The sequence below is a fragment of the Vulpes lagopus genome, chromosome 9 (genome assembly GCF_018345385.1).
Source record: "Vulpes lagopus strain Blue_001 chromosome 9, ASM1834538v1, whole genome shotgun sequence".
Lineage (NCBI taxonomy): Eukaryota > Metazoa > Chordata > Mammalia > Carnivora > Canidae > Vulpes > Vulpes lagopus.
In genome coordinates this window covers 72,939,635-72,952,026 of record NC_054832.1, presented here as the reverse complement: position 1 = coordinate 72,952,026, position 12,392 = coordinate 72,939,635, and the positions used below count along the sequence as shown (strand labels likewise).

Here is a 12,392-nt window from a genome sequence, read left to right as displayed (position 1 = left end):
AGGACCCAAACCTTGGGCAGGGGCCCAGCGGTCACTTCCCCGCCTCCCGGCGCGGTATGCAAATCCGAGCACCAGGAAGTAGCTGGGACCTCCCGGCCGAGCCCAGCGACAGCCAGTTCCTCTCCCGCCGCTCGCCCCCTGCCGTGGCGCCGCCGGGCCCCGCGCCCCGCGCCCCGCGCCCCGCGCCCCGCGCCCCGCGCCCGCAGCCGGGCCGCCCCGTCGCGCCCCCCGCCCTGCGCTCGAGGCACCGTGGAGCGCCGCCGCCGCCCCGCAGCTTGTCCCCGGAGCTGGTGAGTCCCAGGCGCGGGCCCCGCGAGGGCGCCCCGATGCCTCCTGCCCGGGGGTGGCCGGGCCCTGGGGGCGCGGGACGCTCCGCAGGTGTCTCCCCGCCGCGGCGCGCAGGGGGCGGGGGGCGCGCCGGGGACCGGGGACCGGGGACCGGGACTCCTCGGCTCGCGCAGGCGGGTCTGGCCGCGGGGCCCGGGCTCCCCTCCAGGCCGGCGGGCGCTGCGCTCCTCGGGGGCCCCGGGCGGAGCGCGAGGTCGAGGGGCTGCGGCCGGGCCGGTGCGCGCCCTCCCGCCGAGCCCGGCGCCTCCCGCGGCCGAGAGGAAGCGAGAGTTATTTTAAGAATTCGGGGGTTGCCTTTCCCTCGCCCTGGGGGAGGGGGAGGGCGGTTCCCGCCTTCCTGCGTTATCCCGGCCACTGCGGCACCTTCTCCCGGCCGAGCGCCTGGGATGTTCCCCCTAAGAGCTGCCGTGGCCGTCGGGTTGTGCTTCCCTTTCTCCGTGTATCCGTGTGTGTGTGCGAGAGAGAGAGAGAGAGAGAGAAGAGAATGATCACAAACCCACCCAACTTCTTGGCCAAAAAACCCCAGTTGAACTTGGGCCTTCCAGTTTTCTAGCTGAGCGTCAACCTGGGCCTATTATTGAAATCACCTGTATGGGTAATTTTTCGTCTCTGGGAGAACACATTTACCTTTTGAGCTATTTATTGCACGTGAAGCCCCCAGTGCGTGCATAGGCAATTCCATAAATGGTGCTGTTATTGCAAATAATTCTACCCGCTAAAGCACGGACGGGTCCCTGGTTCTTCACGATTTGTCGGTTTTTAAGTCAAAGACTACATGTCCGATCCGGCCAGCTGACCTTCCCAGCTAGTAAAGCTGCTTAATAAATACACCAGAGGTCTGCTGTCTGCAAAGCTAGGGCCTGGGAGTCTCACCCTGAGCACTAGTTAATGATGTTTGACTTACTTCTGATTTGTTGGCTGCCCCCCCCCACCCCCAGGCTGGCTGCCTGCAGAGCTCAGGAGGGCAGGCCTGTTGTCCCCGTATCTTAAAAGCTAAAGCACTGCAGAGGGTGATAGGCACTGAAAGAGTATAGGAATTCCCTAAGTCCCCAGCAGCCCTTCCTAAGTAAAGTAAACTCTGCTGGAAAAGGGTGGGGTTCACTTAGTCCTGAACTGAAGGTTTTCCTTTGAAGGTAAGGAGGTAAAAGTCTTGAGGCTTTTGGTGATACAGAGTAAGGTAACTCTCTTCCTGAGCGAAGTGTAGAGGTCAGCCCATGTAAGGAAAGAAACAGGCTCTGGAAAACCCATGTTTGGGTCTCTCCCATCATTTACCAGAACTGTGACATATGGACCAAGTTGGGTTAATGCCTTGGCCCTTTTATTCAGCTATTTCATTTCCTTCATAGCAGTAATCAGTTATATTCTGATTCGTCTGCATTTAGAGTCCGGATTCACCACTGCAGTGAGAGGTGGGTGAAAACAACTTTGTCTCGTCCAAAACACTAGCCCCAGTGCCTATCACAGTCCAGATTACTCAGAAGAGGGAGTGAAGTTTGGCTCTGAGTTTGGCTCTGTGCAAGGCCAAGGAACAAGGTGGTGGTTTCTAAAGCATTTGAACCTGGCCCTCTCTGTCCTGGTTTTTAAAACAGGGTTGTTGTTGTTGTTGTTTAAGATTTTATTTATTCATGAGAGACACACAGGGAGCCTGTTGTGGGACTTGATCCTAGGACCTTGGGTTCACGACCTGAGCCAAAGGCAGATGCTCAGGTGAGCCACCCAGGTGCCCCTAAAACGGGGATTTTTGACTGTCAAGTTATCCCAGTGTCAGTGTTCTAAGTGGTAATCTCTACCTAGGAAAGGTTATTGGGGTGTATCCCTGAGAGCAAGGGCTTGATTTGGAGTGATGGCATGTAGCCTGCCAAGGGAGTTTGCCCAGTCAAAAAGACCCACTTTATCTTAGAGCTATTGGTGTTGCCAAGATATGTGAAGACTTTGCAATACTCCTGCACCCCCAATGGCATTTTTTAGCAGAAAAGTGGTCCGGTTTTGTGAATCAGTGACTCTCTAAGCCCTTTAGTTCCTTTATATTTGTTTTAAAAATAAATCACCAAAACTTGAGATACCAGTTGGTTCAAATGAATATATAGAGTTGTAAGTTAACAACATTAAGCTATACTATCCATAAACAAACCCATACAAATGTGAATTAGTATAAATAAGAACACAACAGTGTACATGTCTACAATAAGTATGGTTACGTCTAGCTTACAATACTGATCTCAATGACCTCCGCGTCCTCAGGCATGGATAATATTAACAGTGGAAGGTCACTACAGTCATTAGTTGGGACATTGACCAATGACACATTGATGACAATGGTGGTCTCACCTCTCTTGGGCTCTACCTGGCAATGACTGCTCACACCTTTCGCTTGTCAGAAGCTCTGAGCTCTGATTCCTGAGCTCTGATTTCATTTGAACCTCTCCTGGATCCCAGGGTAGGCAGGGACTGGTACAGAAAAAAGAGGTTTGGTGTCCAAGGTTACAGACCTGGTTAAGTGGCACTACTGGGCAGAGCAGGTGTGTTTTCTGCCTCCAACTTTAGAACGTTCCCCACTTTTCTGCCTTTGCTCTGGCGGTAGGTACTCAATTACATAAAAGCAAAGAAATGATCACTTAATAAACATTATTAAACAGAGAACCACAGGGTAAGTTTCTTCTATCACTTGATAATTGCACCATCAAGTAGGGCACTTAAGGCAAGCGAACGGAGGGAGATGGGTTTCTTTGCCTTTCAGTGTGCTTCCTGCTTGGGAAGCTTGGGGAGGGGGTGGCTCTGGTAACTGCCAAGGTGACACCTGTATTGGCTCTTGCCCAAGCACTTCCAGTGACTGCTTTGGGGGCTATCAGGGCCTATTGGTTGATATAGAAGTGTGCAAGTAATACTTTACCAAAGGATTGCCTCCAGCCGCTGCTAGAAGTGTCTCCCATGAACCCTACAAGCCTCCTTGGGTGGTTGTTATAACAGTGAGAGCATCATTTGAGGTGAAAACATAACGTAGGGAGACAGGGCCCATAAGATACTCGTTAAAGCATGCACTCCTTTACTGAGCACCTGTGATGGGCCAGGCACCCTTCAAAGCCCACACTTCTACAGTGGACACACATTGCCTACCATCTTTAAAGATTGGTGGTGAACAGAAGGGCATAGAAGAGGAAGTTTCTTTTTTTTTTTTTTCCAGTCAGAACTATTGAAAGATTTCTTACACCTGCCCAGTTTCCTGATACTTAAATTGTGAAATGTTGAGTTGACTCTATCATCATTTCTGAAATTTATTTTGAGTAAGTTCCCATTTAGGGGAGAAGCCCAAGTGTAGGAAATGTGTGGGAATCTGCCCGTTGAGGAATTAGAATTTTTGGAACAGCCCCATTTAAAGACTTGGACCTTCTTTTGGATGTCTTTGTTTACGTTAGCTGGAAGGGCTGTCACGCAATTTAGAATAGCAAGTTCAGATGATGACTTGGGATGAGGTGTTAGAAAGGTACGTCTATGCCGATCAGTTGCAGGGCCCAATAATATAACCTTTATTTTTTGTTCTTAGACTTTCTCTTCGATCTAGTTCTCTGCTTCACTTTCTTTAGCACTTAGTAAGCTGTCAATGTTCATTATTTGCCACAAAGCTATTTCTTGGAAGTTCTATTTACCATCAGGATGTACTTTCGTTGGTATAGAACTTTTCCGAAAGGTTGATTGTTTGACTGTCTTTATGAACCGTCACATAGTCCCAAGTCTCTCTTCTCTGGCCCAACCTCTCACAAGGTCCACAAGTCAGGAGTTGCCATGATAGGAGCTGAACATTTATGGGAAGAGATTACTGATTCATGTCATGGTAACTGTTCATTTTTCATGATTCTGACTTATATAAATGATGTTTCATCAAAATATATGAATGAGGAAACCTTATAGAATCCATCTGAGGGTGTATTTCTTAATGCTATAGGCTCTGCCCCCATTGGGTTGTAGAACACTGGGCAGCAGTCTCCTTCTCTTAGCTTAGAGGGTCTTTTATTATTTTTTATTATTTTAAAAATTTTTATTTATTTATTCATGAGAGATACAGAGAGAGAAGCAGAGACATAGGTAGAAGGACAAGCAGGCTCCTGGCAGAGAGCCCTGTGTGGAACTCGATCCCAGGACCCTGGGATCACAACCTGAGCCAAAGGCAGACGCTCAACCACTGAGCCATCCAGGGACCCTGAGAGGGTCTTTTAATTCTGTTTCATCTCCTTTTTACAGTTCACACCTCACACAAGTCAAATAATGCTGAGTCTGCACACATGGCTGCCTTTCTGTGAACATCTAAACTCACTCTGTTGATCCCAAGCCATGCTGATTGAAAGCTCTTTGCCAACACTGTACCTCTCCAGGCCTCCTTCCTCTGTCTATTGGTACAACATCTGGTTGGGGAGCTGTCATGAGTTCCTTGGGCCTAATTTTTAGTGCTGGAGAGAATACACAGTGAGACTGGAGAGATGGGTTTGCATTCATTCTACCTCCAACTAAAGCAATGTCGTTTTGTTGGCTTTGGAGCCTTCTGGGTGCCCCTGGTCTTCCTGTAAATGTTAACCCCTACATGGGTGAGGGGAACAGAGACGCTCATCTGAGAGAGACCCTCTGGAGAGGGAGGACCACTTCTGCTTTCCACGGGGAAGCTGTGTCACAGAGAGCAGAACTGTAGCCAGTGACCTGACAGGAGGCCAGAGGGAGGGGGCTGGCAAGGAAGTGCTACTTCCTCCTGCTTCGAAGGCCCCAGACCCAGTCATTTGCCTGCAGCCCCGCCTTCCTTACTACTCAACACAGCTTTTTCCTCTGGCTTCTTTCTACCACCTTCTGCTCTGTTCATTTTCAGTTTGCCCCTGAAAGAGGAGGAGGAGGTAGGGGAGGGGGAGGGAAGAAAAGAATGAATGTAGTCATCACTAGAGAACCTTCTATGGTGAAGCCCATGATGGCCATGCCTGATTTTTCAGCATCAGAAGGATGTGCCTTTTAATATTCACCAACATGGAAACCATTATGAAAATCTAAGTAGGTGTTTTGAAATCTTTTAATGTTCAGGTAATATAATAATTTCTTAATTTAATAATAGTGGTTCAGTTCTATTTTTAAAATTACTTAAACTATAGCCTCTTATTAACTTTTTAGGATAGAGTAGTGACTTTCATACTTCTTTGATCACAACTCACATCAAGAGACATGTTTTATCTTGTGCCTGAATGCATATCCATCTGTCTTCAAAAAAAAGGAAAAAAGAAAGAAAGAAACACAAGTTTGTGAAAGAACCCCTCCTTCTAGCTCATTGGGTAGTGTGACCCAGCACAGTCCTTTTTATTTTTTTTAAAGATTTATTTATTTATTTATGATAGACACACACACAGAGAGAGAGAGAGAGAGAAGCAGAGACACAGGCAGAGGGAGAAGCAAGCTCCATGCTGGAAGCCTGACGTGGGACTCGATCCTGCGACTCCAGGATCGCGCCCTGGGCCAAAGGCAGGCGCCAAACCGCTGAGCCACCCAGGGATCCCAGCACAGTCCTTTTGAGACCAGCATGGAGGTATCTATCAGAGTTTAAAACTCATGGGGGAGCCCAGCAATTCCACAAGCTCCAGTCCGATTAAAAATTTAACACAAATGCGTAGGTAACGTATGATACTATTTCTGAAATAAAATATGCATTGGTGGGACACATCATCTGTAAGCTATGCATATCAATAATTTTGATACTAGTTTTTTTTTTATGATAGACAGAGAGAGAGAGAGAGAGAGAGAGAGAGAGAGAGAGGCAGAGAGAGAAGCAGGCTCCATGCCGGGAGCCCGACACGGGACTCGATCCTGGGACTCCAGGACCGCTCCCTGGGCCAAAGGCAGGCGCGAAACCGCTGAGCCACCCAGGGATCCCCGATACTAAAATTTTAATAGTGATTATTTCTGGGTTATGGGCTGAATTTTTTTTTTTTTTTTGCTTTTGTACATCTTTATTTTTTTAAAAAGAGAATCAGTTATAGGATTTTAAAACAGCAGCCTAATGAGCAAGGACATGAATCCAATGTGAGTGCAGGGGGAAGGCAGGAATAATCAGAGAACTTTGGGGCAAATGTGGCCATTATTTTCTTTAAAATTTGTATTTATTTATTCATGAGAGATAGAGAGAGGCAGAGACACAGGCAGATGGGGAAGCAGGCCCCCTGTGGGGAGCCTGATTCAGAACTTGATCCCGCTCAAGGCGGGTCACACCCTGAGCTGAAGGCAGGCCAAATGGCACTTGTGTGGATATAGTTGTAAGCAGACCTACCCCTGGAGGAACTCATGCACTACGAATGTTGTAAATAGAGGTTACATTTTCTTTTTTTTAAGATTTTTATTTATTTGTTCATGAGAGACACAGAGAGAGAGGCAGAGACACAGGCAGAGGGAGTAGCAGGCCCCATGCAGGGAGCCTGATGTGGGACTCAATCCCAGGACTCCAGGATCATGCCCTGGGCCAAAGGCAGATGCTCAACCGCTGAGCCACCCAGGTGTCCCAGAGGTAACATTTTCTTAAAGGAGCATCCACTTCTTATATTTAGTTATACTTAGTATGGAGCTTTATTTCTTGAGTATCTTGTGCAGGAATCATTCAAAGGCCCAAGATCTTGTTCTAGTGAGGTAGTGGTAAGCGTGGAGGGCCATTGTCCCGCATACTAAATGTTGGGTTTTATTGTGTAAAAAGGAGAATCACTGGAGTCTTTTAGTGAGAAGCCAGACTTTTCCCATCACAATCAATTTACTGCCTAGACTCTGGGCTATATATGGTGTTGCCAAGTGACACCAGAAATGGTGAGTACTCATTAACTGCTCTGAATTAGGTGGGTGATTAATCCCGGAGCTAACAGGCACTTCCACAGAGATTAATTTGGGGCTGAAAAGTAACATTTATTGTTGTTTTACATGACATCAGAAGGCTTACCCTTGTAGTCCCTAGCACCTAGGTACTTGATCACTGTCCTAAGTGGTCATCTTGCCCAAACATTTATCTGTGTATTCTTGATGACGGTAACACTGTTGAAGAAGTAAATTTCTGTGGTATTTAAAAGGAGAATATATTGTAAAGCAGCAGTTTGGTATTGGGATCATGTTTATGACATATAAATTAGTTTATCCAAAGAATTACCATACTAGGAATGGCAATATTTGGTCAAAATGGCATAATCTGGCAATGATGCCAGCAACTACCTTGCATAATCAGATACAGCATTCAGTTTATCTACTGTATTCAATGCCTTTGAGGGATTATTAATTTTAAATTTGAGGGGGGATAATATAAAATGGTAAAAAGAAAATGAGCTTCCAAGTTAAAAAGATCTGAGTTCCTATCTTGGTTCCCCTGTTTATGACTTTAGGCAAGGTGGTTATCTTTACCATTTAGTTAATACTTGGGTTTGTGGTAGTGATTGACAGTTAACCCATAATCTTCTAATGTTGTTTCTGGTACACAGTAGGCACAGAATAAAAGGGAGTTCTTTTTATAGTGGGCTATGTGATTCTGTCTTAGAGAGGAGGAATTCTCTTCCTTCCTCCCATCAACAAACACATACTGAGGCTCCTTTGAAATTCTAATCTGCTTGTGAGGTACCAGGAACTGCAATAAGCCCAGGGGTCACATAGATGTGGTGTTCACAGAGTGTGACTAATGCTATCTTAGATGTATGCACACAGTGCTCTGCAAGCAGAAGGCAAAGGCTCCTAGAGATAGTGAGGACAAGCTGGAGCTGGGTCTGGTAGGAGTAGCAGGGATTCTCCAGATTGAGACTTTATGGGGATATGCAAATGTGTGAAAGAGCCTGGGGATTCCAGAAAGGTGAGGAGTCCCCTGGCCTAGGCTACAGGGATGGATTACACCCTTAAATAATAAAAGGCTTCATGGACCAGAGAGTGACAAATACCAAAATAGACACACTCCCTGGCTTCAAATGAAATTTTAATATGGAGTTTATGGTCATCAATATAATCAAATGAGCACCCATAAGAGTTGGTTTTTGTTTCTGAACAAAACTCTTCTTGTTGTCTCTCTGGACAGTGGATCACATTGACTTTTTGAATTGTTTCAAATTAAATGGATTAAAATATATATAAATTTATATATATAAAATATATATAAAAATAATATATATATTTTATATATGTATATAAATAAAATTAGAGGAAATTCTAACAGATTAAGTTTCATCACTGCCTGTGTATCTTTTATGGTTTTCAGTTATTTTTATAATTTTAAAAAATTAATACAACCACTAAATGAGAATTGTAATTTTCCTTAAATTCCTTTGCAAGTAGATAATCTTTCAAGAGTTTAGTGGAAAAAATTTTTCTGAACACTTTAGTGAATAACTCTCAAATGTTACATTGTTGCTATAGTTATAAGTCTTCTGCGAAGATAAGACTATACCTTCCGGTTTAACAAATGACATGGCCTTTTTGGTGTCAAGTGTCAGCCTTGGGCTCTTGATGTCACCTGTTTTCCTTGGTATCCAATATTTGAATAATAAAATCTTGTAGAAGGAAGAGATTCTGGTGGTGTGTCTTCCCAGAGCCCTTAGCAGGTAGTCCGTTTCTTTGAACATTGGGTCTCAAGTGTTAGTTTCTTCCCAGGTTATCCTAATGCAGGTGATAGAGGCCATATTGTGAGAAGCACTGGGGTGGGATGCTCAAAGTGGCCCATCTCATTTTTGGACAGCTGTGGTTGTTAGAAATCTTTTTCTATCATGCTACAATATTTCATTTCCATAATTTCTGCCTCCTGCTTCTAGTTCTGCCCCCTGGCACTGTTTTGACACATTTGAAGCTGTGGCTGTCCATTTGGGATGTGGAAGGACATTATTGGTTGCTTGTCCATCCAGCACCATCACTCTACCTCTCTTCCTAACAGAACCCAGATTATTTCAAGATCTGTCTTCTCAATTGAAGGGTTCAGCAGATGTTTTCTCCATTCCCATTGAAAGGGTGGCCCTGACTGGTCAGAGGCTCCTACTCTTGCCAGTGATTGGTTCATAAATGGGCGTACTTGGGTTGGACAATAATCAGTAAAGCAAAGTAACATTCCTTAGATGGTCTTAAAATATAAATAGTAAAGGAATGGAGGGGGAGAAGAGAAGGGAAGTGAGAGATGAGAAATAAAGAAACAACAACAAAAAAAAAACCCTCATGTGAGAGTCAAGAAATTGGAAGGAAAATATAGTAAGCTGTCTTGATTACTAATTTGTAATGTGCACGGTATGTGGTTGCCCATTCTATTCTTTTTTCCCCTAGTCACACAGACTGGTGTGGGATTATTAGTGATTACTGGGTTTCCATAACCACAATTTCTTTTTAAAATGTATATTTATTGAGTATTGTGTGTTGGGCATTGTAGTGGGTACTTTGGGGGAAACAAACATTGGTAAGTGTGAAATTCCTGCCCTGGAAGAGTTTATCGTACTCTATTCTCTCTGGGTGGTTCACCCATCACAAGGCTGACAAATTAACATGCCATAAGGCAGGAAAGTAAGCTTCTTGCGCAGGAGTTCCCTGTACACCTTAATCAGTCCCCAGAAACCAATATCTTTCAGAAAAAGGATGGGAGTGTATGAGGTGGATAGAGCGTAGGATGTGGAATTATCACATTTGGACTCAAATTCTAGTTCTACCTGTTCCTAGCCATGGGATTGCTATAAGCTGCTGGCCTTGTTACCTCAGGGTCTTTATATTGAAGCCAAGGAAGCTGGTTATGAGGATTCCAAGATGCAGTGGATTCAGAACTAGTTGCCCGTGAAGCACGTAGCTAATGGTTGTCATGTTATTGTTACTATGAAGAGAAAGTTGTTTAGTTGGTATCAAAACAATAAAAACAAAAGCCAAAAAATGACAAGTGTTGGCAAGGATGTGGAAAAACTGGAACTCTTATGTACTACTGGTGGGAATGTGAATTGGTGCAGCCACTATGGAAAATACGACAGCAGTTCCTCAAAAAACTAAACATAGAATTACCGTATGATCCAATAATTCTATTTCTGGGTATATAACCCCCCAAATTGAAAGTGGTGTCTCAAAGAATTATTTGTACACCCATGCTCATAGCAGCATTATTCACAATAGCTAAGGGGTGGAAGCAACCCAAGTGTCCATCAGCAGACACATGGACAAACAAAATGTGGTATGTACATACAATGGAATATTACTCAGCCTTAAAAAGGAAGGAAATTTTGGCATGGGCTAAAATGTGGATGAACCTTGAGGGAACAGTATGATCAGAGAAATAAGCCAGTCACAAAAGGACAAAGGCAGATCTTCCCAGACTTATATTGGAGTTACATCTAAATAAACCCATGCATTTCATATACCTAACCTCCTGAACATCACAGCTTAGCCTAGCCTACCTTGAATGTGCTCAGAACACTTATGTTAGCCTACATCATCTAATGCAAAGACTATTTTTATAAGAAGGTGTTGAATATCTCCTGTAATGTATTGGATGATGGATTGCAAGTGAAAGCCAGAATGGTTATACGGGCATAGAATGGTGCGTCCTCTGTGATCTCATGGCTGCCACCACTGCCCCTGCCCAGGGTTTTATACTGCATGGTGCTAGCCCACGGAAATGACCCAAATTCACGATTCCATGTACAGTTTCTACTGAATGCATATCACTTTATCACCACTGTAGAGTAAAAAAAAAAAAAAATAGGTCAAATCATGATAGGTCAGGGACCAACTGTACTGTGTGATTTCACTTACCTGAGCTACCCTTGGAGAAGTCAAGTTCATTGAGATGGGAAGTAGAGTGGTGGTTGTCAGGGGTTGTGGAGGGGGACATGGGAGTACACGTTTCATGGGTGTAGAGGTTTAGTTTTACAAGATGAAAAGAGTTCTGAGGTGGATGGTGCTGATAGTAACAAGAGAGGAATGAATTTAGTGCCACTATATTGTACATTTAATGGTTAAGATATAAATGTTGTTTGTATTTTATCACAATTTAAAAAACCATTTTATTTTACTTATTTTTTTGAATTTTTTTATTTATTTATTCATTTGAGAGAGATGGAGAGAGAGCCAGAGCATGAGCTGGGGGGAGAGGCAGAGGGAGAGGGAGAAGCAGACTCCCCCGCTGAGCAGGGACCTAGATGTGGGGCTTGATCCCAAGACCCTGGATCATGACCTGAGCCGAAGGAAGATGCTTAACTGACTGAGCCACCCAGGCGTCCCTAAAAAGTGATTTTAGAAAACTTGCTAAGGGGGGGCACCTGGGTGGCTCAGTAGTTGAGCATCTACCTTTGGCTCAGGTGGTGATCCCGAGGGTCCTGGGATCGAGTCCTGCTTTGGGCTCGCTGCAGGGAGCCTGCTTCTCCCTCAGCCTGTGTCTCTGCCTCTCTCTCTGTGTCTCTCATGAATGAATAAATAAAATCTTTAAAATTAAAAAAAAAAAGTTTTCCCTGGGCAGGAGTGGTCTTTTTCTTTTAATTGAAGTATCACATACGTGTGATAAGTAAGCTACAAGTAGCTTAAAGCCAACCCTCACGTAACCACCCCTGATCCCATCTCAGACAGCAGAAGGGTGCTCAACCCAGGGCCTCCCCATGCATCCCCCAATACTGTCTTCCTTCAAAGGCATCTCTCATCCCGCTCCTAGTTTAATTTAGTTTCCAGTGTCGGCTTTTTAACAATAAGCTGTAAGAGACTGCAGAGCAGTACAAAGCCATTTGGTTTGGCAGATAAACAGATTTTCAAGCTGTGGGTTGGCAGGAGCGGCCTCTCCCCTGTGTGCGGAGGGCCCGCAGTTCAAAAGGAGAGCAAGTCCTCCTCCTGCTTCCTACCCAGGCTATTCAGTTGCTAAAATTCTCACCGGGGAGTTTGATCTGGGCCTCATTTAAACACCTTTTTATTCAACCCTTAGTTAGTAAAGTTAGGTGGCACTAGCCACGTCCTTGCATTTCTAGCCCTCTCTGCGCAGCTAAGTGAACTTATAAATGCAAATATCTAAGTGTGGGTGTGATAAAGGTGGTTTCCAGTGACCCGCATGTAATCAAACACCCTGC

At 44.9% G+C, this 12,392-nt stretch overlaps 1 protein-coding gene across 2 annotated transcripts in view; it reads left to right on the top strand.

The window, feature by feature from the left end:
• The first annotated feature begins 204 nt into the window (after window positions 1–204).
• LYN (LYN proto-oncogene, Src family tyrosine kinase) overlaps window positions 205–12,392 on the top strand; it is a 117,134-nt gene continuing 104,946 nt past the window's right edge. For both annotated transcript variants that reach the window (XM_041769069.1, XM_041769066.1), the window contains exon 1: window positions 205–290. The gene's annotated coding sequence lies outside the window, so the exon portion shown is untranslated. The remainder of the gene's footprint in view (window positions 291–12,392) is intronic.